This window comes from Lampetra fluviatilis, chromosome 43, assembly GCF_964198595.1.
Source record: "Lampetra fluviatilis chromosome 43, kcLamFluv1.1, whole genome shotgun sequence".
Lineage (NCBI taxonomy): Eukaryota > Metazoa > Chordata > Hyperoartia > Petromyzontiformes > Petromyzontidae > Lampetra > Lampetra fluviatilis.
Genome location: NC_136317.1, coordinates 7,024,305 through 7,051,732, shown reverse-complemented (window position 1 = coordinate 7,051,732; position 27,428 = coordinate 7,024,305). Strand labels below are relative to the sequence as shown.

The 27,428-nt window shown below is 47.8% G+C and overlaps 1 protein-coding gene across 6 annotated transcripts in view; it reads right to left on the bottom strand.

Annotated features, from left to right (window-relative positions):
* The window catches only part of LOC144947063 (plastin-3-like), an 81,769-nt gene that overhangs the window by 24,258 nt on the left and 30,083 nt on the right, over positions 1 to 27,428 (bottom strand). For 4 of the 6 annotated variants that reach the window (XM_078876217.1, XM_078876221.1, XM_078876218.1 and 1 more), the window contains exon 2: positions 26,443 to 26,530. The gene's annotated coding sequence lies outside the window, so the exon portion shown is untranslated. Of the gene's footprint in view, positions 1 to 16,027; positions 16,223 to 26,442; positions 26,531 to 27,428 lie in introns of those variants that run through there. The other 2 variants (XM_078876222.1, XM_078876220.1) reach the window with 2 other exon arrangements.

Genomic DNA, 27,428 nt, shown 5'->3' with positions numbered 1-27,428 from the left:
GTGGGGAGGGGCTGGGTGAGAAGGATGGGGAGGGGCTGGGTGGGGAGGGTGGGGAGGGGCTGGTCACCCCGTGGTGCCCTTATAAAACTCAACGTTTAACCTACTCACGCCGGCTTGTGCCCGCCCTCACAGTCGGCCATATTTGCGGAATACACCACGCCGCCGTTGACCCTGGCCATTGACCGAGCAACCAAACGTTCCTACCAGCTCTCTCCGCAGGAATGTGTTTGCAAATTACCGTATATGAAGTTCATAAGCGAACGTCACACTCGAGCTAACGAAGCAAACTAGAATGTATAAACAGGGCAGAAAAATCTGAGAAATTACACAAACAAAACTGTCAAATTTAAACAAAACAAGGAATGGATTCCTGAATCGACTCACGATCCACTCACTGCTGTGCCCAATCACTACCCCCAAGCTGTAATGTAACACGTGGCCACCCCACTTGATGAATGCGAGTGGGGGGACATGACTTGTGGTTGAATCCAGCACAGTCCGTGCAGGCCAACGCGCTCGAGCAATCGGCTAATGACATCGTTGGTCGCAAATTAAATTCTGGGCAATGTTCAAATTCATCGGCAATTCCTCGCCCGATAAGGCTGCACCATTTGGTGGTGAGTCTACAGTAGTTGTCATTTGGAAAGACTGGGGATGCTGTCATAGACAAATGGAATTGCCACCACTGGCTCAGGGCTGACAATGGAAATAAGGGCCCCACAATGCTGAGACGACGGGAAAATAAAAAAATTTGCCCAATTAGGCGGAGTACGAATTCTCACTGAACGAAAGTAGAGTTCTCACAGCTGTGCCCCAAGCCGTGACCCGGTCTGCCAGAGACCCACAATGATCCCACAGTAACCGCACGCCGACCCCACAGATAGCAGCTGAACGCAGATTGCAGCACCCCGCAAACCCAACGGGCGCCACGGGACGACGTCACGCCGTGCCGGGGGTTGTGCAGCGTGAGACCGCCGACGCCCCCATCGCAACACCATGTGTGCGTGCGAGGCTTAACGGCGAAACGTGGGGCAGATCCGTCAACACCGCGGACTCCAAACTGCATTGAAAACGAACGTCTCACATGAACTCGTGGGAAACGTGAAACGGGCAACAGCCGTTCTGAAAACCCACGCAACGCACGGGGAAGCATCATCCCATACGAACGAAACTGTCCCCTTCCCTGCTGTACTGCCGTCTCCTAGCGAGCCAGGGTACGACTCCTCGGCACTCACTGGAAGGGAGTTTCACAACATTCGAGCAGCGATCCACCAACCCTCGCCTCCACTGCTGTATTAATGGCCATGTGCAAAGCCACCAAAAAATGCAACAAAAACAACCAAAAAGATCGTGGGCGGTGACTTGACCGAGCGGTATCGTGTTCTGCCGCTTCTTACAGATGATGTTGATGGTTCGGGACCCACGGCCACCCTGGTCAACACTGGGGGGTGTTCTACCCAAAGGTTCGTCCGTGACGTCATTCAAAAGGGAGTAGGGCACACGTGCCGGAGTCGTGGTACAGATTTGCCAAATAAATAAAAAACTTTAAGTGCCCGCAAATTACATGCGGCGATTATCGCCTCCCCCTATAATCCTACCCACACTCGGCGGGTGTCTGCGAAATGTATCGCCTTCTTTCGTAATAGCCTCGCGCGCTGTTAAGTATGGGGCGAATACAAAATGTACTCAATTATTTTACGAGATTCAAATGTCAGCCAAGGTGAACTTGGCCCCTTCATGCCTCCAAGGTCAGACACGTGAGCGTCAGCTGCTGAGGCTGCGGCACCCATTGGATGGAAATTGTAGTGATTGTCCCTTGGCATAGGAATGTGGTATTTTCACCAATGTTTCAGATCATCTTTCAGTAAAGATGAGCACTGATTAAAACTATTCTAGGCACGAGGAACATGTATTACAAGCTGGGTACTGTGCGCCTAAAGCACGCAGTCACAGTTAAATATATTACAGTAAATTATTACATAATTACATTTAAACTCTTCATAAGCCAAGTCCACACTTGAGCACACAGTTACGTAACCTGGTTGTGTACATCACGCAACCAGTTGCTTACAGCAGATACTCGACTATCAAGCAACAATACGCTCAAGCGATCGTCACGTGCTGCACATTCGTGAACTGTGATTGGTCGTAGCGATGCCGAATGCGCCACTTAATTTAGAAGTTCTCGAAATTACTCGCAGGCGATTTAAGTTGCGCGACGATTGCGCAAGCGATTTGGTTTGCGCAACTGCTTGGCTTGGTTCAGGTGTGGAGCCGGCTGGCTTTATACCCGTTCGATGGGCGTGGGGTAGTGTAAGGTAGATACTCTTAGTTTTTTCGGTAAAGTCACGTAGGTAAAAAATGAAATTAAAATTAATAAAAATAAAATAATAAAAATCACGACGTTTCGGAGGCAACACAAGTCTCCGTCATCAGGTGGGACCGTCACAGGCAGGGAACTCTTCATAAGCCAAGTCCACACTTGATACAGCAAATCTGGCTGTGACGGTCCCACCTGATGACGGAGACTTGTGTTGCCTCCGAAACGTCGTGATTTTTTTTATTAATTTCATTTTTTACCTACGTGACTTTACCGAAAAAACTAAGAGTATGAATCCTTGCAGTCACGAAAGCTTCAAATCTAGAATTAGTGTAAGGTAGGCCAATTCGCAGATTAGAGGACTCCTCCTTGCACGGTCAACAAATTACAGCATTCCCTCGTTATTCGCGAAATTGATACCCCAGCTTTTGGCCATCCGCGAATCGCATCTGGAACTCTACACGACTGCATCGACGGAGAGAAAGAAAGTGGTGAGATAAAGTGATGAGAGAGATGTGACGAGAGAGAAGGTGGTGCGATAATAGATTCCGTAGACCAATATCGTTATCGACTAAATTTGCAATTCACGAGCATCTCCAGTAGGTATCCCTCGCGAACGAGGCAATACTGTACACCAGTCATGACCAGTGGGTAGATTATAGAGATGGGAAGAGCCAGAAAACAGGAGAAATGTGATAAGACCAACACAAACTGGTACAGATGTAGTTTAACATACGTATGTTATATTAATAGCAGAACGGAAGCCATTAAAATGGGTTCATATGGCAGACATCTTCACAAAAATAGGGTTAAAATTCCACATTTTATTTCTTGGGATGTTCACGTAAAAGATGGCATGATGATGTAGCTTTGAACATGTCTGATATTTCGAATGAATAAGTTCAGCAACCCGCTCTAATTTATCATAATTTTTATAATTCTACTCACACCCACTGATGAGAATGACCCAAGAAAAACAATTTGAGACTTTATTCAGAATGGGAAATGTAACTTTACCAAACTCTTCTGAATATAGGAAATGATGCACGGTTTGCTCACGATTGCGACACTCCACTCTCCACCCACACCTCCGATTCCGATTAGCGCGGTTGGCTACATACGGTGTGACAGAAGTTCAACATACGTGCACACATCCGCGAGCTGACTTTATAAAGCCTCCAGATCAACCTTGGACTTCGCTTTTGAAATGTCTGAGTTTGTGCCATTCATTCAGCGCACCCGTAAGCCGAGCAGCTGGGCTCTTACCGAGCAGTCGGCCTACCTGCTGAGAAACATTTTTTTTATTCTACCAGGTAAGGTAAGGCCCAACTCTTTTTCAGAAGTGACCTGGCTATCACAAACGATAAGCTCAACAAAGTGGCTTATCACGTGGAAATGTATAGCAGCCAAATACTCTCAAGCGCATGTGGAGGGAAAAAGTGGAGAACCCGGCGAAAAATCCACGCGACTACGGGGAGAGAGAGAGAGAGGCACGCAAACTCCAAATATACAGGCGTCAGGGTCGGAATCGAACCCACGACGTCCTGTATACCAGGCGAGGTGGTTAACATCTCGCCACCGAGGCGTCCCATCTCGCCATGGCCCGCTTCTTGAGCAGCAGCTGCTGCAAAGAGAACCCTACAGCGCACCGACGTCCACGCAACCTCAACGACGTAGTGACGAGTGAGCGAGCATCACGCTAAACACGTTGGTGACCGCTGCACAATAATATTGCGAGCCTCCAGGCACCGCCGCCGCAAGTCCGGTCGTCGGGGATTGCAAATCCTTGGGTTTTTAAAGCATGGGCAGAAAGATTGTTTCTGTCCTGACGAGGCGATGGGCAGTGTTTGCTGCTGCTGCTGCTGTCTCAGCATACCTATCAACCCTGTCGGGCTAAAAGAGCGATCGCCGCCTGGTCAGTACGTGGTCGATGTCTCTTCGAGCATTGGCAGTCATTTGAGATTCATGTGGCTATCCTTCAGAGCACACCACGAGCCAAAAATCGAAAAGATAATCCGACGGCGTCACACACAATTACCGACGCATTGAAGTAAGAATGTTGAAAGAATTGTTCAAATGTTAAACAGTTTTTTCGTATTAAATTTAATATTTCTGCTATTTATTCGTTTTTAGTTTCATTCGTGATTGTTGTTGCTGAGCGTCTACTGCAGTGACTTGTACAGTGTTTTGAGATCCTTGATGAAAGGGGGCTTTGTATCCTGAATCATTGTGATTATTACACAGCCGTGAGAGCTGGCAATAGCGACAGTACATTAGATCCAGGACTCGTTTATTTACGGGATTCACAGCTTACAGAAAGATTCTCAGATACCCTGGTGCATTCTGGTCGCAGGATTCGCAGATAATCACAGAAATGGAAGAGTGTTACATCTTGGGACGTGAGTGCAGCGGCGAAACACCGGGGGGGTCCCGGATTTCTCATAGTTCCCACCGCCTCCCTCTGCTGCTGCCGATTGTTGCCCGGCACTGTGGTGGAGTAGCATTGGAACCAGACAGATGGCGTTTCTCTGCCTGCCACGTGCCGCGATTGGCTGCAGGAAGGCGCTACAGGAACATTTCCGCGAAGGACGCTGCTACCACTGTGACCGGGACAACATCAGCTCCGGTCTCTCACTGCCCTGACCCTGCACGACACAACCGCAATCTCTGCACAACCACAGTCACTCTCAAGCACGATCACTACACAAACACAACCACTATATATAAACTAACATCACACTCAATCACTATACAATCACGATATAAACACAATCACTATTTAACCACTGTCACTCTCCAAATACCGATTTAAAGCTTTCGTGACTGCAGGGATTCATCTTCTTGGTTCTTTCGGTAAAGTCACGTAGAAGGGAAATAATAAAATAATAAAAAGAAAACATAATAAAATAATTCTCACGACGAAGACATTCAGACGCTGTCTTCCCGACAGACCTGTTCTTCACCTGAGGACGGCTGCTTGCGTTGTGGCCGAAACGTCGTGAGAATTATTTTATTATGTTTTATTTTTATGATTTTATTATTTCCCTTCTACGTGACTTTACCGAAAGAACCAAGAAGATGAATCTCCAAATACCCTTTCGACTGCTAGTCAGGGCGAAGAGCTGGAGTCTGTTACTGCTCGTGTTATGGCTATGGTCTGGGCTACAGCGCTCGGGTATCTGCTGGGACTGTGGTGTGTGTGTCCGTGTTGATGCGAGTGTGAGGATTACGGTTTGTGCTCGGATTAGGGGTAGAGCGCGGGATATGGCCACAATTACCTTTAATGTGAGGCTATGCTGGGGATTAGTGATAGGATTAGTATTATTACCAGGGCTAGTTCAGGCTAGGGTTAGTTTATTGGGAAGGCGAGGATTCGGGTGAGGGCTATTGTCCATCAGTTAAACGATACATTAATTCCTCCCTTCAATTGATCGATTGCGATGGGTCTGTACGCCTCTTCGATGTATCGGCCCGGTTGTATTTGTAGTTGAGGATTTTCGCTGCCTTAAGTCCTTGTGCATTAAAGAAAGACCTAATTTTTTTTAATATATATTTTTTAAATGCACATTCAGATGCATCTTTGATTTAATTCACAATACTAGCCTCCGGCTCAATTCAAGCACTGTTGCACCCCGATCGTGAAAACACCCACACACCATGCAATACCCCCCTGTCAGCACAAAGTCTATCATCACCGTGCAGTTAAGACTGTGACAAACTCAGTGCAAGTCAATTCCTGCAGTAACCCAAACACAGATGCTAAGTTGGGACAGGTGGCAACCCTTAATGGGTGGGTGGGTCATTGGGGGAATTAATTGGTGGGTAAGTTACTGAGTAATTAGGCAAATGAGTGAGTGCTAGGGTTGTTACCATTTCCACAGACCAAACCCTCAGTCTATCATCAACCGTGCAGTGTTGTGTAAAAAAGTTCAACACAGCAATACTGCTACCAGACCTTGATAGAAATGTATGTGTGTTGAACTTCCTTCGCACCGTACGTGGACAACCGTGCTAATCAGAGGTACGGGGCAAGGACAACAAACTAAACACAACAACAACAAGCAGTTCTATATAAATTCGTTTTCTAAATAAATTCCTGCGCCTCCCGAAACACAGAGACGCCACCAGCTGGAAGCCCCGAGCACCACACATTTACCACCACGACCACTCCCGCTCCGCTCTCCACATCGTATCTTGTGTCTGTGCTGCTAGCAGAGGGAGTCGCTGCCAGAGCAGCTGCGTGGACCTGAGCAGTGCAAGCATTTTTCCGCTTGCCATGGGCAGGAAGTTCACGCGAGAGTTCACGCGACGAAGTTCACATGACAAAGTTCACGCAATGGTTTGACCCCGAAGCAGTTTTGCTTTGATTTTGATAAAGACTCCTGGTTCTACAAGTACATACCAGATTGTCCAGGTGGGTGTAAAGTTGTACTCGGACAGAATAGCACATTGTTACCACAGATAGCACTGGAAATTGAACCACGTGGACAGCAGTGCTTACAAGAATGCTTCTACACGCGAGGCAGTGACGACTCCACTGGAGATGAGTCCAGAGGATGAAGCCAGCACGGTATAACTTGCTGTGATTGCCCAATGAGCTATTTGATAAGGCCATTATAGGCCGCTCCTACGTGCTGTCCCATCTCTCGTCCCAGTTCAACGTTATTTAGTTGGACCAGGTGAGAACTCAAGATACCACGATGGTCTCATTTTGCAAGCGTGACCTCGTGTGCCAGTAGGGGGCGATGATTGATACGTATAACCCCAATTGAATGACGTATGGGGATCTTTTATGTCCGATGTTAAGTAGACGGTGCGTGGTATTATTACATTATTACACCAGCGGTAATCATTTAATCAGAGCGGCCGCTGGATTTGAACCATGAACTTCTGCAACAAAGGACGAATGCGCTAACTACTAGGCCATGTTACCGCAAAGACCCGTCCTAAACGGATCCTTTATTTAACTTAAGTAAATTAAGAAGACAATCAATATACCTCCGCCGCATATCTGTTCCACGAGATGATCGCACATGGGACTAGAGTTTCCTCCCCATAAACGCTCATTAGATGGAGTTGGCCAAGCATGCCACTACAGGACCCACAGAGCTTGGGCAACTTCTGATGCCTGTTCTGGCTGCCTTCCCGCATTACCGGTGGCCTCCCGCGGCTACATGCGAAAAAATGCGCGTCATAAATTCTATTTGGGTCGCCACGGTCACCAGATGTTAACGACCTCGCCTGGTATACAGGAATTCATGTTCTTTGGGTCTTTCGGTAAAGTCACGTGGATGGTTCAAAGGAAATAACAGAAAATTACGACTTTTCGATGACAACACAAGCGATCGTCATCAGGAGGTAAGAGGAGGAAAGCTGCTGAATGCAGACTGTTTTATAGGGTGTAGTCCTAAGGTCATAAACGAAGTGGGCATGGTTAGTGATGTTAATGTGAGAAATTAGCATGTTAATATAAGATCAGAGAGCGGCATCCGCGACGAGTGCACGGGTGCAGGGATTAATCTTCTTGGTTCTTTCGGTAAAGTCACGTAGAATGGAAATAATAAAATAATAAAAATAAAACATAATCAAATAATTCTCACGACGTTTCGGCCACAACGCAAGCAGCCGTCCTCAGGTGGAGAACAGGTCTGTCGAGAAGATTATTTTATTATGTTTTATTTTTATTATTTTATTATTTCCCTTCTACGTGACTTTACCGAAAGAACCAAGAAGATTATCTCCAGTTGTCGCCAATGTTTTCATGGAAAAATTAGAGACAGATGCCATCCAGGCATCCACGCTACGTCCGTCCTTGTGGAAGAGGTACACGTAGATGATGCGTTCGTCATCTGGCCACATGGCCGACCAGCTCTGAACCAATTACTCAACCACATCAATTACATACACCCAGCCATCAAATTCACCATGGAAGTGGAAAAGGATGGCAAGCTTCAATTCTTGGATGTTTTAATCAAAAAGAGACCAGATGGCCCAATGGGACACTGTGTCTACAGGAAAGCCACCCATACGGATGCCTACCAAAAACCTGACTCCCACCACTATCCATCCCAGAAGAATTCCCTCATCAAAACTCTACACCATAGAGCTCGATGCATTTCTGACGATCATCACCTAGCCAGTGAACTGGAACACGTACACCAAGCTCGCAAGATGAATGGATATTCAGACTACACAATCCATAAAGCTATCACCCCAACCGTTGGGAAAGAACCATCTGAGGACCCAATCCAAACCATCACCTTGCCATACATAGCAGGGGTCACCAAAAATACTTCCAAAATCATGAACAAACACAAGATCCAGGTTTGATTTAACACAATACATAAATTCGTGATCTGATTCCATCTGTGAAGGATGTGATCCCTGACATACAAACTAAGCTGTGTCTGGGGCAGGAGTTACATTGGGGAAACATAAGGCAGATCTGAAACACGGTAGGACCAATACCTCAGCTGTGGCTGATCATTGTTTTAATGCGGTGGGCTCACACGAAATTTATTTTTCTATGACGAAGGTACTTTGCAAACCCACTGGCTATCAACAAAGATTCGTTCATGAAGCCATCCATATATATAGACACATACACAATTTCAACCGAGAAGATGGGTACAAACGTAGCAATCATTGGAAGGACGTTATGAACCAGTTTAAGTCATAACTGGCTGTGATGTTCCCTTCCTGCCACCTTCCGATGTAAAGAAAAAATTCCCCGTGGCTTCGGCTCTCCGATTTCACATAAGCAGGTTGAATTTCTCACGCCAACGTGGGCACCAATGGACACCGACCTCTGCGTAAAGGTGGCTCTCTGATCTTACATTGACACGCTCATCTCTCACATTAACATTCTAATCTCTCACATTAACACACTAATCTCTCACATTAACACACTAATCTCTCACATTAACATTCTAATCTCTCACATTAACACAGCCACCCGTGCACCCGTCGCGGACGCCGCTCTCTGATCTTACATTAACATGCTCATTTCTCACATTAACATCACTCGCCCCGCCAACTTCGTTTATGACCCTCGGACTACACCCTATAAAACAGTCTGCATTCAGCAGCTTTCCTCCGCTTTCCTCCTGATGACGATCGTTTGTGTGGTCAACGAAACGTCGTAGTTTTTGGTTATTTTCTTTGAACCATCTACGTGACTTTACCGAAAAAACCAAAGATTATGAATTCCTGCAGTCACGAAAGCTTTAAGTCAAGATTTGGTATACAAGAGTTTGTGGGTTGAATCCCGACTCTAACGCCTGTATATTTGGAGTTTGCGTGTTCTCCGGGTCCTCCGGTTTTTCCCTCCACATTTAGAATCAACAAGCAATCAGAGTATTTGGCTGCTACAAATTTCCAAGTGATGATAAGTCACTTCGTTGAACTATCATTTGTGGCCAGGTCGCTTCTGAAAAAAAGCGATATATCTCTGTGGGCCTTACCTGGTAAAATAAACAAAAATGCTTAGTTTAAAAAGTTTAGTTTACTGAAGCCGTATTTTGGAATGTAATTTGCATGAATGACGATGCTATATACAATTAGAACAGTGCCACCATGATCTCAGTGACGCTGGTGCAGCATTGGCACAAACACAAGAGCCTGCTGACCCAGTCTATTGCGTATGCTGGCCTCAGCAAGAAGCTCCCTCTGACACTAAGCGAAGCCGACAGGCGAACTGCCGGTTAAGATGCGAGGAAAAGCCTGGATTGAGGCTAAATGTGTGATACACGCAAACACACACACACAGCGAGAGAGCTTCCCACACACGCTTGCAAGTTCGTGCTCTGCACGCGAACCCCCCAGTGCAAGTGACTTCCTGCTCAAAATGAGCATCGACGCATTGGTGCTCGGCAAAGATGGTCGCCGCATTGCGCGTTTTCAGATGCGCTTCTGTGGCCGCCTGGAATGCTCTTCCTTCCGATATTAGGAAGCTCACTGGAGCTACGCACTTTTAAATCATCGAGATTTAAAACTCATTTCTTTAGAACTGCTTTTTGTGTTTAGTTTGTTTGGGTTTCCCCCGCAACTCCGATTAGCGGGGTTGGCTACGTACGGTGCAAAACAAGTTCAAGAAAAGTACATCCATCTTCGTTTGAACAGCTCTGAGCCAGTGGGTGGAAATGCCACGTTCCTATGGCGTGGGGGCGAGTCTATCCACAGGACAACCACTGTTGACTTCCTCACAAAGCCCTGCTTTATTTTATTGACCGCGAAGGGCTGATGGGCCGAGTCAGCTGAGCAACGTGGCAGTCACGTCTCCGCCACAACCCCCAGAGGCGTGTCGTCTCTTTATCCCACCGATCCTCGCCTTCGTGACATGCCACAGTAGTGGGACGCAATAAAAAAAAACATCACACCACATTCAGTCCCAAAACTCGTAAAGACAACGCGTTGTTACTTTCGTAAATTAACGTCAAAACATTGTAGGACTCGTCAACATCACAGCGGACGTCCAAATAAAATCAAGCAGACATTGAACACCATTACATCTAGAGAGATATTTATACTGTATATTACATGACGGCATGCACGATTGAATGCCTTGTTCTAAAATTGGATTTCCTCTCTGGGGCAACACTACGGAAGGGTTACGTGTATTATACTGTGTGCGCTAATAGTCTATCACACCAGGCGAGACGCGTCATGCGACTCAACATCGTGTAAACAAGGTGGACAGGGTAACCAATTTAATAACATTGTTTATTGATTGGGTCATAAAGGGGTTTCAGAAATAATTATTTTTAATACTTTTCAATCCCAAATCGCAAAATCATACGCTGCTTAACAGCATAATAATGATGTTACCATCATAATAATGATGTTATCATTATTATTATTCTGCTTGTTTACCCAAGAAATCCTCACTGTCACTCAACTTTTTTTCAGGAGGGTCCTGCCATGCAATACTCCGTCGTGGGCGGTGCTGCTGCTGCTACTGCTGCTGTGTGCGATCCTAATCGAGTGATTTGGAGGCAATAGTTTTAGCATTGGGATGGTTTTGCCCAGTGGAGTAAAACTGGAGAACCCAGAGGAAACCCATTCGACTACGTACGGTGTGAAAAAAGTTCAACATCCATACAAACTCCACACAGAGAAGGGGTCCAAGTTGGGAACCAATCAAGACCCCACTTGCCAAGGCCGCCCATAGAGAGGTGCAGGGTCTGTGGCAAATCCCACCGTGTTGCCCCCCGGAAGTATTACATCCGACACCGTGGCATCGAAACATGGGGCCCCCCACCGCGTGGGGCCCTGGGCAGTCGCCATACCACCCTAGGGTAACAAGTGTTACCACTGTGCCAATCCCTGCCAACCAAAGGTTACGACACCCACAGCATTAGATGCTGTGATGCCGCTGATGAGAAACGCTGCAGCTTTGCCGTCTTCCATAACGGGCTCATTCATCTTCGCCATCGCCGTCCCCAAATAATAAAGGCGAGTTCCTTGGCAACTTCACATACGCCAGCCACCTCAATGGGCTCACACCTGGTTAAATAATGCGCATGAATGATTGGACTATTGCACAGACGCACGCACACACACACGCGCGTACGCGCAGGAATCACTTATATTGACTAAATTCTATTTCCTTGAATAATCTGCTTTGACTGAAGCTGCCGTGAACAGGTCTAAAGGGCCCAAAACGTCGAGCGGCCAGCAACAAACAGGACTTAGCTAAAGGGTTATAACAATAAGCCGATTGATAGCAAAAGGCCTCCTTTCCAAGTACGAACTGAAAGGAATGAAGCAAGACGAACGTGGTATTTAGCAAGCCGGTGGCGCTGGAAGGAGAGATTTACAAGTTCTCTACAGACAGCGCCGGGTGGCCAGACTGTGTAAAACTGTCCACACCGTGCAAAGTGACTCAGCGGCAAGCAAGCAGAGAGATTTACAAGTTCTCTACAGACAGCGCCGGGTGGCCAGACTGTGTAAAACTGTCCACACCGTGCAAAGTGACTCAGCGGCAAGCAAGCAAGCAAGCTGGCCATGAACGCTGCCAGCTATTCTAACTAACTACATTTTTTTATTTTACAAGGTGAGGGCCCGCCGAGCTAAAAATATATTTTTCAGAAGCGATCTGGCCACAAACGACATCTCAACAAAGTGGCATATCATCATGTGGAAATTTATAGCAGCAGCCAAATACTCTAAATTTATAGCAGCCATATATTAGTGGTTGGAATGGCCCCTGGGATACGGGAGGAGCGAGGAGCAAGCGTCAAGTCTGTACTTCGGCGAGCTGGTTTCGCCGACGGAGACGTTACCGGGATTCAGCGCCGCAGCAGCAGCAGCGGTGGCAGCTTAGGGAGAGGGGGGGGAATGGTCCTGGGAAGCAGTCCCCTAGCACAACAGCTGGTACAGCCACCGGTAGAGGGAAATAACAGCAGCAGCAACAGCAGCAGCAGCAACAGAAGCAGCAGCAGCAACAGCAGCAGCAGCAACAGCAGCAGCAGCAACAGCAGCAGCAGCAACAGCAGCAGGAGCCGTACTCACAGCACGCCCGGCCCCCACACCCCTGCACTCCCTCCGCCCCATGTGGCCTGTCTGGATTCCTGCGCCGTGATGCAACACGCCTCAACACAGACATCCGCACGAACCCACACGAACAAACACACCAAGACGCTGCACGAACACGCACACATCCCACACACACTCCCATCCTAACAGACGCACATAATTTCCTGTACTAACTTACAAAGATGCCCCATGTAGCCTCAACAGACCGTTGGGGCAAGTGCTGTTCGCGAGCACCTATGAAGGCCGGCACGGCACACGACGGGGTGGGTGGCCAGCACCACGCCCGTCCGCCTTTGTTTCCCTAGTGGCGATGTTTACACACCGCACCAGGTACTCATTTGAGGCCGAGTAGACCTAGGGGAGGCCCAAGACCGGTTCAGATAATCGTCACTGTAAGCGGGAATCCAACCCAGGTTCGTAACGCATGTGGCGCTAACCGCTACACCACCACTCGAACAAACACGCACTCCCCCATGCTAACAGACACACACAAACACTGCCTGTACTTGACGTACACACAGAACGTCACCTGCATGAACACAAACGTGTGCACGGCGACGTCGTGTGCCCACGCCCTATTTTCATGCAAAACACCGCCGCGTTTACCCGAACACACAGAAGGAACGAGGCCGGGATTCAGACGCGTGGCACGCGGGCACGCGGTCAATACAACTCTAAAACCTCAACGCTTCAACCACGAGAGACCCACCTCGGATCGCTCCGGCGAATGCCGATGTTTGCCGCACGTCTCAAAGCGTCGTCTGTCCGTTTGTCAGCCAGCTCGTTGCGCCGTGTGCTTCTTACTTCCACTCAGACCACACCCCCCGTGGTTGAGGCAGCGCACACACACACACACCTGTGTGCCTTTGTGACGTCAGAGGGGACAAGCAAGCAATTGTGTTTGCCTGCTGTGAGGAAGATCCAACGCTAAGCCGGGCAGTGAAATGGCTGCACGGAAAACTTGCACTTGGTCTTCACAAATCGGCAGGAATGTGCGTACAGTTTTTGTGCAATTTCTTACCGCTATACTGTACTTTACTTATCGTCATCTAGTTATTTGAGCGACTTGCTTACCTTTTCTCTATCTTGCTCCGATATCGTGTTTTGTACTGTTTGTTGATGTAACTCGCTGGATGTCTGTGAAAATGAGCTTCAGAGCTCATCGGATTCCTCCTGCAGTCTCAATAAAGTTTCAGATCCTGAGGTTTGTGAACCCATCTATCTACAGCGACCTTTGATCTTTATCCCCATCCCCTTGTACATAACACGTAGCTCCTCCAGCCTTCTCTCACATTATCGAACACGCGTAACAAAGATGAACTGGCCAGATTTATTTGTCCAACTCACATTTGCTGGAAATAGATTTGGGTCGAGGAATGAGTCGTATAAATAGGGTATTATGACATTCATATAAATTATAATCTTTTCTATCGTCTGACAATATGTTCACGAGCTGGATGCCAACGTCGAGGTCCGCTCGCCACGACGAGAGGGCTTCAGGACAGAGTTCGTGTCCTTTTGCGATTCCTCCGTTGAAAGAGCGCAGACTACGAGGGTTTACGACAGAAACGATGGGCTGGGTAAACTTCCACTTTCGTGCAAAAACAAATCCCTCTGGGAAATGTACGGAGCACAAGGCTAGACGGGCAGCCAAGGGTACACACGGAATGTTAACAATGTTCAACAGTGTGTCTATCTGTGCACGCTTTGACCAATCGCGACAGTGCGTGCACGAGCCCGTAACTCGAGTGGCGCAAAACTCACTCGCACGCCTACATGCGGCTTGCAGATAAGTGTCTCTGCGCGGCTTGATAAAAAAAAACCTGAGATAGAGAACAGAGAGCAAACATGAAATGTGCCGCTATCAGCAATTACCCGACTATTGAAAGTCAATGTATCTGGTGATACTGCTGGATGCTGCGGCTGCGCTGGCAGTGGTGCACGAGCACTATGAATGAATAAAAACTCATTCGTCAACAAAATTGCGTGGACTTCTTAAGAATATTTGGTATATTTTTGGCGTTTCGTGCAGTGGCCCTTCTTCATGGCACATCAAGGCAATCGGTTTTTTGCCACATATAATTGTCGACGAGAAACGTGTTGAGTTTTAGTATTGATCATTTCTCTAGCCTACGTCCTCCTAAATGTTTCTGCTTGCGTTACCCATTGTCTCGCTTGCCCGACTTTCAAGCCATTGAAAGTTAACAAACTTTCAGCGTGTTTAACAAGGAGTGGTGTTACTCCGTCAAAACTCATTGACGGCGCGTGAATTTCTTTGTAATGAGTTGTCACGTGCTCTTGTTTGGGGGACGTGTTAGTTTTCCCCACCCCACAATTAACTTTTAGGCCAGCAAACCGCTCCCTACGATGACGCACAACGCTGGACCATCGACCATCATTGGTCCTGGATCAATGGACTCTCTCGCTGGGTGCCGTAAATTATCTTTCGCAATCTTTGACAAAAACAAATCTTCAAATTACTTTTACAGGGAAGGGGTTGAGAGAGGTTCAAGATCATCCACACGGTTGTCTCTGCGGACTACCCCGGCAAGATTTGTGGCACTCTTCCCAAATTTGACTGCACGAGTCTCTTTGTTCCAGGGCATGAAATCGGCCGGCAGTGATGGCGCACGGGACGCGTACCAGAAACGCATCCCCAAGAACACACGAAACGCACGCCCAAACATTTGGTCAAGAAACACGGCCGCGGCGAGCGGGGGGATGAGCGACGCAGGAAACCGGCCGTCAGAGTCACTGACCGACCCAACTGCACATCGACGACCGGCGTGTAACCATCATTCCTTGTTACTTATACCGCACCACACATGCCACCGCTGCTATAGGTCGAATCGTTTTCTCGCAGCTGCTAAAGCAGGAGTTCAGACTGACAGCTTAAACTTAAAAGAACAAAAGCAAGCACTCGATAATGTTCAAGTTTTAAGCGTATATACAACGACTCTAAAACAACAGTGTACACCGAAAGCATTTACAGCTGGAGTAGTATCATTACACGCAGTCGTAAACAGAAGCAAGTTAAAAACCACTCCCACGCTGCCCCTCTAGATCCTATAATATCACCTGCCAAGCACAAACGCAAGAACCTCTGCCAGACAGACAGCCACAACGGTTCAACAAGCAAGACACCCACACACACACACGGCAATATGTTACCGGCCAGCCGTGCGTCGCTGCTCTTCGCCAAAGTGCGGGTTGGCGAACGAGCCAGGAGCCAATCTCTCTCTCTCCCCCTCTCTCCTCACCGCCAGTCTCAGAGCTCAACAGCGGCAGTAGCGTCGGCAGCAGCCACAGCCGGAGGTGGTTGATGGGGGGGGGTGGGAAGGCGGGGTTGCCTGGGCGGCTTTGTGACGGACCACAGCAGCCTCGCGAATAAAAGCCCTTTTGTTGTTGGGGAGCCAGGGAGAAGGGGCGGCCACAGGAAATAGCAGCGGAGAGCGCTCCCCTTGCCGGCCGCGGGCACGTGACACCCTCCTTGGTGCGCGCCGCCACGCGGCCGTGCCGGGATGACGCGCGGAGCCGCGAGCTCGGCACGCGCGCGGCGCGGGGCAATGCCGCCGCCACCGCTGTGGTCCCGAGGCGTCACGGTAATTACCGGTGAAAGCGCCGATTTGCGCGTGCAGCGGAAAGCTGTGCTGGGGCACTGGCACGCAACGAAAGTAATGCTGCAGAAGCTGAAAAAGGTGAACGACGTGTGGCTGTGTTGGAAGAAGTCGGCAGAGTGGGGAGCACCCAGAATGTGCATCTGCCAGTCATCTCAGTCTGTCCCGTGACATCCTGCCAGCTGGCCTTTGACACTTCACTTGCCCTCAAGGTGCGCCTAAGCCTGGCAGGCATAAGCGCCGTGGTGACATCATCGCCATTTAGTGGCGAACAGCGGTTGTTGTTGTTGAAAAAGTGAGTTGGCAGTGTGGAGACCCCCGTGGTTTGTGCTCCAAGGTTGAGTGTCGAGACTTCACACGGAAACCACGATAAAAGCCTGCTTTGTATGTACATTGAACGTCTTTCGACTCGGTGTCAGTCATACCCAGTTCCGAGGGGGGTTATTTGGCAGCCAGGCGGGTAGTTTACGAATCATCCACTCGTCCACACTGGGGCCAGAAAATTAACTACTCAAGCAGAGCGCGAAAACAATGGTCATGTCACTCCTGAGTCAGCTGACATGGCTGCGTTTTTATAGAATGGGGAACGAAACATGCTCAAATATAAATAGCACAGTAGAGTTTAAATTGAGATGTAAAAGTAAAATTAATAATGAAATTCTCCCTCCCATCACAGGAATGTTATTTTACGTACAGTATAAAAATCCTCGTTGTAACACCAGGCCTATGGAATATGAATGAGTCTTAAGAATTTTACCCACATACTGACTTCAGCCAGGTGGCCGAGGTCAGGAAACTGAGCTGGCATTGTTGAGAATCTAGGTTCGAACCCAGGTACCAGCTGCCCATGACTAACACGAGTTCCCAAGTGCAGCCAGTTGATGGGTCTCAGCCGACGACTGCTCCAAAAACAAATCCCACGATATGAATTTTTTTCTCTCGACTTGATTTGGATAAATTCCAGGTCTGAGAAATAAAAATATCATGGGGAAAATATAGACACGCGACGAATATCTCTATCCGTTGCAGGGCGGGGTAGACACGAGGTCACTTGAAGGGAGCCCAGGAGCAGATCGTCCGTGGACCGCTCTCCAGCAGGAGGGCTATCGGACTGCCCCGCCAGTCGCTAACACAGGTTCGTCATCTCACGACGCGACAATGACAACACAATCGCAACCCCCTTGGAAATAAGGAGGAGGGGGGGTTGGTTCTCCCGCTATGCGTGTGTAAATATTACGGTGTCGCAAACACGTGTGACTTAGGAAGAGCGATCTATTAAAAAAATATACTCATCTGGCGGTGTTGTTATCTGGGTTACTTTGCGTACGGCAACTATACCGGCGGTTTCAGTCAAGGCTGTCCCGGCGTCACCCCAAAGCATTCGCGAAAGTTAGGATTTTTTGTCCCGGTTTCACGTTTTCTGGCCTCATGTTCTCTGGGGAGGAGGGGGGTAAGGATGGGTGGAGTTGGTGGGTAGGGCTATGAACAGTGTAAAGAGTCATTATAACGGTGGCTTTAAAATAAATAATAGATCATAGGTCAAATGGGTCTTCTTCATGGCACCGGTTCATTAGAGTCTTTAGTTTTATTAAGAGTCCATGAGGGTTGGCTCATTACATGCCGTCAAGTATCCACAGTGCTCTTGATGTACATATGTAATGCAAGGGCTACACTAGTTTTAGTAAAAAAAACTATAGGCTTTGGAACCAGGCTTATCTTTATATAAAAAAAAGTTTTGCTGGCTTACGTGCGGGAAAGTGCACGGCAGTCAAGTCACCGCTACATCTGCGCGACGATATCACCCACATGCTGCTGCATTGAACCGGATTCAAGCTGACGTATCGCCCCCCCCACCCTCCATCCAGGGCCATGTACCCCACGCAATTGCACGGGCCGTGCTAGTTAACACGAAATCATATTGCGCTGCTTGTTGAAGTGCCATGAGGTTCCGTAAGAACCACGCCTGTTTACATTTGGATTCCACTGGGCCACTCATTTTGCGCGCTAACACTTTCCTGCATTGCAGGGCACGCAAGAATGGGATTGGTGGGGGCAGGGGGGGGTAGGGAAGGAGAGGAAGTGACTGAATAACGCTTCCTTATTCTTTGGGTCTTTCGGTAAAGTCACGTAAATAGGTTCAAAGAAAATAACGATAAACTGCGACGTGTCGATCGCTTGTGTGAATATGAATTCCTGCAGTCACGAAAGCGTTAAGTCAAGATTTAATGGTTCCTTGTTAAGCTGCATTCTTCATCTCGATTCTATCTGCCCGCCATCCCCCGCACACGTGCACAGCAATCGTCTGAACCGATGACCACGTTGCGCTTGATCCCACTTCAGAATGCGGCCGCGTGAAACAAGGAAACGCACGCACACAGCGGAGAGGCCAACACCACAAGCAAGCGGCGGTGGAGTTATCCGCTGGGCTCACTGGATTGTGCCTTTTCTAGCTGGGCGAGATCACAGCCTGGGGCGCGGCACGAGGTGACTCAACGAAGGGGGGGCAATGGATGGGAGGCTCAACTTGCCCTGCTTTTGCCTTTATATGGCAATGGTACGAGTTGCACTCCTCCCTTTTCCTCTGTGGCAAAAAAGCACGCGTTTCTCTCCGGCTGCTGCAGCAGCAGCGTGAGTTACAACACAACCATCCATGCGGCGGTGGTGATGATTGTGAACGAGAAAGAGAGGTCAGAGTGCTCCTCCGCACGTCCGTTGAATGACGAAATGTTGAGCAGTGGTCATCCCTGCCGGCAACCCAACAAGGGACAGACCACGAAGTTCCACAGCCTGGCTCGGTGGTGCTAATGAGTGTTAGGACCCCAGAGGGTTGATGATAATGGGTCGAGTGAATCGTGCGTTTGAACTACCGGATGTTAAACGATAAACAGGGCAAGCCGGTAACCGTTTTCAGATTAAATTTTGGGTAAAAAAATAACTATTACTCTGCAATAACACAATCGGCGACGCTTCATGCAACGGCCCTTCTTCACAGCACATACGTAGTAGAGTGGCAGTGTTCTTTAAAGCCAGAGTGTTATTGACGAATGTGGAGGTTTTTTTTGTTCACTGTGGTTGTGCACCGCTGCCAACGCCGCAGCACCAAATCACCGTCTCCCAACGTCGCTTACCAGCAAAGTGTGAAAAGTGACGTTAACATCCCTAGTTTGAATGTCACGTTCTCACCAATCGGAAGAAGCTATGCTGCTGCCCCTGTGCGTTGTATCTGGGGCCCTTCAACTACACAGCGAGGGTGCGACGTAAAATACGGTGCAAGAGATACCTCTAGAAGATTTATGGATCCGAGACGGGGTGAATGGCCAATAGATTAAGGGAAGATCAATGCCGTCTGTATCTGATAAAGCCGTTGGTGAAAATGATGTCAGAGACCGCCAGGAATGTGTGGGGGTGGTGGTAAGGGACATCAGCACTTGTTTATATTTACAGCAGCGCTGCCACAACCCCGAACATCAAATTTATATTCACTTTACAACTGGGCATTAGGCTTCCCATTACACGCAATTATGGCCGTGGCTATTTCGATGTACATCATCATCATCACAGCTTCCTCCCACAACCATAATACAGGAAACATCAATGGTTTTATTAATTTACGAGGCATTCGCATCAGTTAACACCATTAGCGCCGGGCAAACCCCTGCTACTACAGTGCAAGCAGCACAGTTGTGGTATAAATAACATTTCAAGGCTTCTATAGGGAAATGTGGACTGAATTTCCAGATATCTCTCTCTCCACATCTCTCCCTTCTCAACCATCATCCCCTTTACCCGTATTGACCTCCGATCTCATTAAGGACCATAAACCATCAGCACGCAAACTCCATCATCCTCACAGCAGTGGCTTTTGGCTAGCCATCGAACAAAGACGGTCACTGCATCGAGCGCTTTCAGATGCCCTTCTGCGGCCCTCTGGATTGCCTCTTCCTTCCGATATTAGGCTTCCAATAAAAGCCATGCTCTTTTAAATCATCTGGATTGAAAACTCATTTCTTTAGAACTGCTTTTTGTGCGTAGTTTTTTGTCCTTCCCCCACACTTCCGATAAGTGCTGTTGGCTACGTACGGTGCGGAAGAAGTTCAACGTACGTACACACATTGACGTTCAAGTCATGTGACGAACCATTGCCAGGACTGAGCTTTATTGGTGAAGGTGCCCTACAGGTAAATTAACTACGGTGATGATGGTGACGATGCATGGATGTTTGGAAATCCAGCTAAAGGCAAATAGAGCGGCTTGTGCTATTATAGCTCACAAAAAGGAAGTGGGTTTTGTTTCTCCCACAGTATTGATCAAGTTCTATATTTGCACCATTAACCAGCATCGATCTTTCCGCACTGGGACTTTATATTCCCAGCAATAGCATCTCTTTATTACATTAAACCACTGCAATTTATTTTTCATACATTTAGAAAAGTATATATTACGAGGATGTTTAAACCTAGATCGTTTTTTAAGAGAAACGTCGTATCAGATCGCTAAATTTGATCGTGAGAATGTCATCTTCAATTTACCCACGGTGAACTCAAATATTAAAAATTGCCACGGTAAACACTTGGACACATGACAATTGAATCTGGTTGTGTAGGGTGGTGGAGGGTCTGAACGACACAAATCTGGTCAGATCATTACCACAGCCCAATGCAAAAGTCAATTATGACGTGCATTTGATCCTCATGGCTGTACCCCAGGGTACCAAATAATATAAAATGGCCAAGGCAATTAAATATTTTATTTCTGGGACACTTTTTTTTCCAGGGGTGTACTTCACTCCACGACTGGGGTACCAATCAATAAAAATTCAGTGCCACTCCGCGATGCCGAAACGCAGCGAGGATGATTGCGCCGAAACCCTGAACGCTCGTACGCACTGTAGTGGTGCATCGTGTACAGCTCGTCGAGATGAGTCGATTGCCGTATCGCCGACCATCAACAGACTAAAAATGACTGCATCAGGGACATTGTGCGAGAGCCGGGGAACTATGGTACCCCGGGGTACCGCCATGAGATGAATTTATTCAGTGGACAACAAATATACAGGATAAGCACAATTAACAAACTCACATTCATCAATAACAGTGCCTTAAGGAGAAATATAGAATTGGCTACATTTGTGGCAATGGCTTTGCTTTGTAGAATGTAAAATGAAATGTGCTGTGAATAATGTCACGTGTGCTATGAAGAAGGGTCAATGCCTGAAACGTCAGCTGTTATACATTTTTCCTTTTAAGGCCAGTGTTATTGGCGATTAAGTTGAGTTCCTTTGTTATTTGTGCTTGTGCACCACTGCCAATGCAGCAGCAGCATCACGAAATAATTTGCTCAATATAGAGAATAGGATCCGTATAAAGCCTCTGAATTTAAGAGCCAAATTAATTGATATTTAGGTGTCTTAAGATTTCCAACACTGCAAGAGCCCAAATAATAGGTGACAACCCGTGGGAGAAAAAGCCTACGAAACCTCGCGTGGTTTAGTTGTTTGACATTCTGCTATGAAAAATGAAAACATTTAAAGTCCAGGTCAGGAGTCGGCAACCAAAATAACAAAAGCAGCAATTTTTTTTGAATTCGTTAAAAACCTCAATATTTCAAGAGCCGCAATGGAATGTGAATATGGAGACGGTGGTCCTGAACAAATAACTTCTCGGAGCAGTCTTTAAAGAGCCACAGGTTGTCGACCCCTGGTCTAGGTTATGGACTTGTCCGGAAAATAATGTCACACGGTGCATAACATCTGCTTGGCAGCTGAAGGCATGCTTTAGTTTTTTTCCTCAAATGTGACCACCAGACGGATGTGGGATTCAAAGTGTGGACTCTGTAAAACTGGATCCGTGTGGAGGGGTGATCGCTGGGCTTGCCAGCTGCCACCAAACCAAATGTGCCCCACGTATATGTCATACTGCTGGAGACAGACATCCATCATCTGCAGATAACTGTTATCACTCTTGCAAAATAAGACCATCCCAGTATCTTGGGTTCATGCCTGATTAAACAAAATAAACTTGTTGCATTTTACACATCGCCTCAGATGGTAGGCAGCAGGCATGTAATAACATGTCCATGGTAGCGAGATGATGGCTCCCTCGCCTGGTATACACGAGGTTGTGGGTTCCATCCCGACCCTGAGGCCTAAATATTTGGAGTTTGCGCGTTTTCCCCGTGGTCACGTGGAATTTTCTCCGGGTCCTCCAGTTTTTCCCTCCACATTTAAAATCAACATCACGTGTTTAAAGTATTTGGCTGCGATCAACTTTCACTTGATATAAGCCACTTTGTTGAACTATAATTTGTGACCAAGTTGCTTCTGAAAAAGAGCTACATAGCTCAGTGGGCCTTACCTGGTAAAATAAAAAATAGTTAAAAGTTTAATAACGCACGGAGTGACACACTGCAGTACGCTCACGATTTGTATGCTCAAGAAATTAGGTTCACTCTGCGACCCCGCGATTTGACTTTAAAATATACTTTGGCCTGAAGCCCCTCGCTGCGGCGGCGGCGGCAGCGCCCACGTTGCAGAGATGAAAGTGAGGGATTGTGGGAACAGGGCAGCGTAAAACGGCTGGCAGGGGCGGGTGGCACTTGGTGCCCGCGCATCAAAACGCCTTTCCCTGCACAAGCCCGTGGCCCGGCGGGGGCATCGCTCATCGACGAACGGCAGCAGCGCCGACGATATAACGAACAGGCAATTAATCGCTGGCACAACAACCAAAAGTTTGCAATCGGTTACGTTGAGGCGAATGAGAGAACAACGCTGTACAATGATACAAGGAGGCAAATGGGAGAGAGGATACAAAGTGAGATGGCAAAAAGGAGACGGGACTAATTCTTGATGCTTGAATCAAGCGGCGACATCGAAGAAAGCCAATTTGTAAAATTGCTGGGCGGTGAATCTCTGTGTGCTTAGTAGGTGGATGGTGTGTGAGTGAATCACTGTGTATAGTAGGTGCATGCTGTGTGAGTGAATCTATGTATAGCAGGTGCATGCTGTGTGAGTGAATCACTGTGTATAGTAGGTGGATGCTGTGTGAGTGAATCACTGTGTATAGTAGGTGGATGCTGTGAGTGAATCACTGTGTATAGTAGGTGCATGCTGTGTGAGTGAATCACTGTGTATTGTAGGTGGATGCTGTGAGTGAATCACTGTGTATAGTAGGTGGATGCTGTGTGAGTGAATCACTGTGTATAGTAGGTGGATGCTGTGAGTGAATCACTGTGTATAGTAGGTGCATGCTGTGTGAGTGAATCACTGTGTATAGTAGGTGGATGCTGTGTGAGTGAATCACTGTGTATAGTAGGTGGGTGCTGTGTGAGTGAATCACTGTGTATTGTAGGTGGATGCTGTGTGAGTGAATCACTGTGTATAGTAGGTGGGTGCTGTGTGAGTGAATCACTGTGTATAGTAGGTGGATGCTGTGTGAGTGAATCACTGTGTATAGTAGGTGATTGCTGTGTGAGTGAATCACTGTGTATAGTAGGTGGGTGCTGTGTGAGTGAATCACTGTGTATAGTAGGTGGATGCTGTGTGAGTGAATCACTGTGTATAGTAGGTGCATGCTGTGTGAGTGAATCACTGTGTATTGTAGGTGGATGCTGTGTGAGTGAATCACTGTGTATAGTAGGTGGGTGCTGTGTGAGTGAATCACTGTGTATAGTAGGTGGATGCTGTGTGAGTGAATCACTGTGTATAGTAGGTGATTGCTGTGTGAGTGAATCACTGTGTATAGTAGGTGGGTGCTGTGTGAGTGAATCACTGTGTATAGTAGGTGCGTGCTGTGTGAGTGAATCACTGTGTATAGTAGGTGGATGGTGTGTGAGTGAATCACTGTGTATTGTAGGTGGATGCTGTGTGAGTGAATCTCTGTGTATAGTAGGTGCGTGCTGTGTGAGTGAATCACTGTGTATAGTAGGTGGATGCTGTGTGAGTGAATCACTGTGTATAGTAGGTGGATGCTGTGTGAGTGAATCACTGTGTATAGTAGGTGGGTGCTGTGTGAGTGAATCACTGTGTATAGTAGGTGGGTGCTGTGTGAGTGAATCACTGTGTATAGTAGGTGGATGCTGTGTGAGTGAATCACTGTGTATAGTAGGTGGATGCTGTGTGAGTGAATCACTGTGTATAGTAGGTGGGTGCTGTGTGAGTGAATCACTGTGTATAGTAGGTAATTGCTGTGTGAGTGAATCGCTGTGTATAGTAGGTGGGTGCTGTGTGAGTGAATCACTGTGTATAGTAGGTGCGTGCTGTGTGAGTGAATCACTGTGTATAGTAGGTGGATGCTGTGTGAGTGAATCACTGTGTATAGTAGGTGATTGCTGTGTGAGTGAATCACTGTGTATAGTAGGTGCGTGCTGTGTGAGTGAATCACTGTGTATAGTAGGTGCGTGCTGTGTGAGTGAATCACTGTGTATTGTAGGTGGATGCTGTGTGAGTGAATCACTGTGTATAGTAGGTGATTGCTGTGTGAGTGAATCACTGTGTATAGTAGGTGGGTGCTGTGTGAGTGAATCTCTGTGTATAGTAGGTGGGTGCTGTGTGAGTGAATCCCTGTGTATAGTAGGTGGGTGCTGTGTGAGTGAATCACTGTGTATAGTAGGTGCGTGCTGTGTGAGTGAATCCCTGTGTATAGTAGGTGGGTGCTGTGTGAGTGAATCACTGTGTATAGTAGGTAATTGCTGTGTGAGTGAATCGCTGTGTATAGTAGGTGGGTGCTGTGTGAGTGAATCTCTGTGTATAGTAGGTGGGTGCTGTGTGAGTGAATCACTGTGTATAGTAGGTGATTGCTGTGTGAGTGAATCACTGTGTATAGTAGGTGCGTGCTGTGTGAGTGAATCTCTGTGTATAGTAGGTGGGTGCTGTGTGAGTGAATCCCTGTGTATAGTAGGTGCGTGCTGTGTGAGTGAATCACTGTGTATAGTAGGTGATTGCTGTGTGCGTGAATCGCTGCATATATTGTAGGTGAATGCTGTGTGAGTGAATCGCTGTGTATAGTAGGTGCATGCTGTGTGAGTGAATCTCTGTGTATAGTAGGTGCGTGCGGTTTGAGTGAATCACTGTGCATAGTAGGTGCATATTGTCTGAGTGAATCACTGTGTATAGTAGATGGTGTGTGAGTGAATCACTGTGTATAGTAGATGGTGTGTGAGTGAATCACTGTGTATAGTAGGTGAATGCTGTGTGAGTGAATCGCTGCATATAGTAGGTGAATGCTGTGTGAGTGAATCACTGTGTATAGTAGGTGCATATTGTCTGAGTGAATCACTGTGTATAGTAGATGGTGTGTGAGTGAATCACTGTGTATAGTAGATGGTGTGTGAGTGAATCACTGTGTATAGTAGGTGAATGCTGTGTGAGTGAATCGCTGCATATAGTAGGTGAATGCTGTGTGAGTGAATCACTGTGTATAGTAGGTGCGTGCTGTGTGAGTGAATCTCTGTGTATAGTAGGTGCGTGCTGTGTGAGTGAATCACTGTGTATAGTAGGTGCATGCTGTGTGAGTGAATCACTGTGTATAGTATATGGATGGTGTATGAGTGAATCACTGTGTATAGTAGGTGAATGCTGTGTGAGTGAATCACTGTGTATAGTAGGTGCATGTTGTGTGAGTGAATCTCTGTGTATAGTAGGTGCGTGCGGTTTGAGTGAATCACTGTGCATAGTAGGTGCATGCTGTGTGAGTGAATCACTGTATATAGTAGGTGAATGCTGTGTGAGTGAATTACAGTGTATAGTAGATGGTGTGTGAGTGAATCACTGTGTATAGTAGGTGCATGCTGTGTGAGTGAATCACGGTGTATAGTAGGTGGATGGTGTGTGAGTGAATCACTGTGTATAGTAGGTGCATGCTGTGTGAGTGAATCATGGTGTATAATAGATGGTGTGTGAGTGAATCGCTGTGTATAGTAGGTGGGTGCTGTGTGACTAGGTAAATCGCGCGAGTGATTGCTCGATGAAGTCACCGTTGCGTCGCTGCCGCGGCGGTGGAAGCACGAAGAGTCACACCGAGCCTGGTCCTGGCACACGGGGTGCGGGTTTCCCACTGGCGAGCTGAAGGCACACGAGAGAAACGTCGCGAGATGTCAGAGCGAGCACCGCAGTCGCCGCCACTCGGCTGAGCCTGGTTGAGTTGAGACACCGTGACGCTGTTCATCAAGCAGACGGCCATTGCTTTGGGAAGTCACTCCCCGGTGGATAAATTACCGGATGGAATGTTCGTACGCGAGTTGAACTTCTTTCACACCGTACGTAGCCAACCGTGTCAATCGGAGGTGCGGGTGTGGTGTAAACTGATCCATGGACGCTGGTGCTGTGGCCATGCTGACTGCCCAACTCGTGTTCATGGAGTCTCCCTAACTTGAAGAGCAAAGTTCCGGCGACTCAGGGTGACCAGAGCACGCGGCCGACATGGAAACGCCAAATGGCGACGCAGCAAGACCCCTGATGCCCAACACGCCGGTCGGCTGGCTCCGATTCTCATGTGCAGGAAAGTTGTGCAAACCCTCCTAATTTCTGCAACCCCAGTGTTGTGGTTTGCGGAGTCCCTGTTATAGGGAGCAGACACGCAGTGCTCAGTGCGCTGCAAAATGAACCCAGCGACCCTAACCTGGCCACTCCCACTGCAACACCCACCCACCGTATCAAACTCGCACTGGCCAGCGTAGTCACCAAGTCATAATGGATCCCGACCTTCGTGTGACACTCTTATCCGTTGGTCATCAAGAACGGTTGGAGGCCTCCCAATCACCGTGTCGGTCACGGGGGTTGTTTGACCATAATTCACTCTGCTGGTCAGCGTGGGTTGGTGGTCAAGCCAGAAGCAGGCCCGGTGGTTCAAAATGTCATTGGTCACGGATGTTGGCTGATGCTGGGAATCGACGGTCAGATTCGCCGCCACTCTCCCGCCTCGCACGCACAGATGGTAAGAACGGCGCACAGTGGTCAGAAC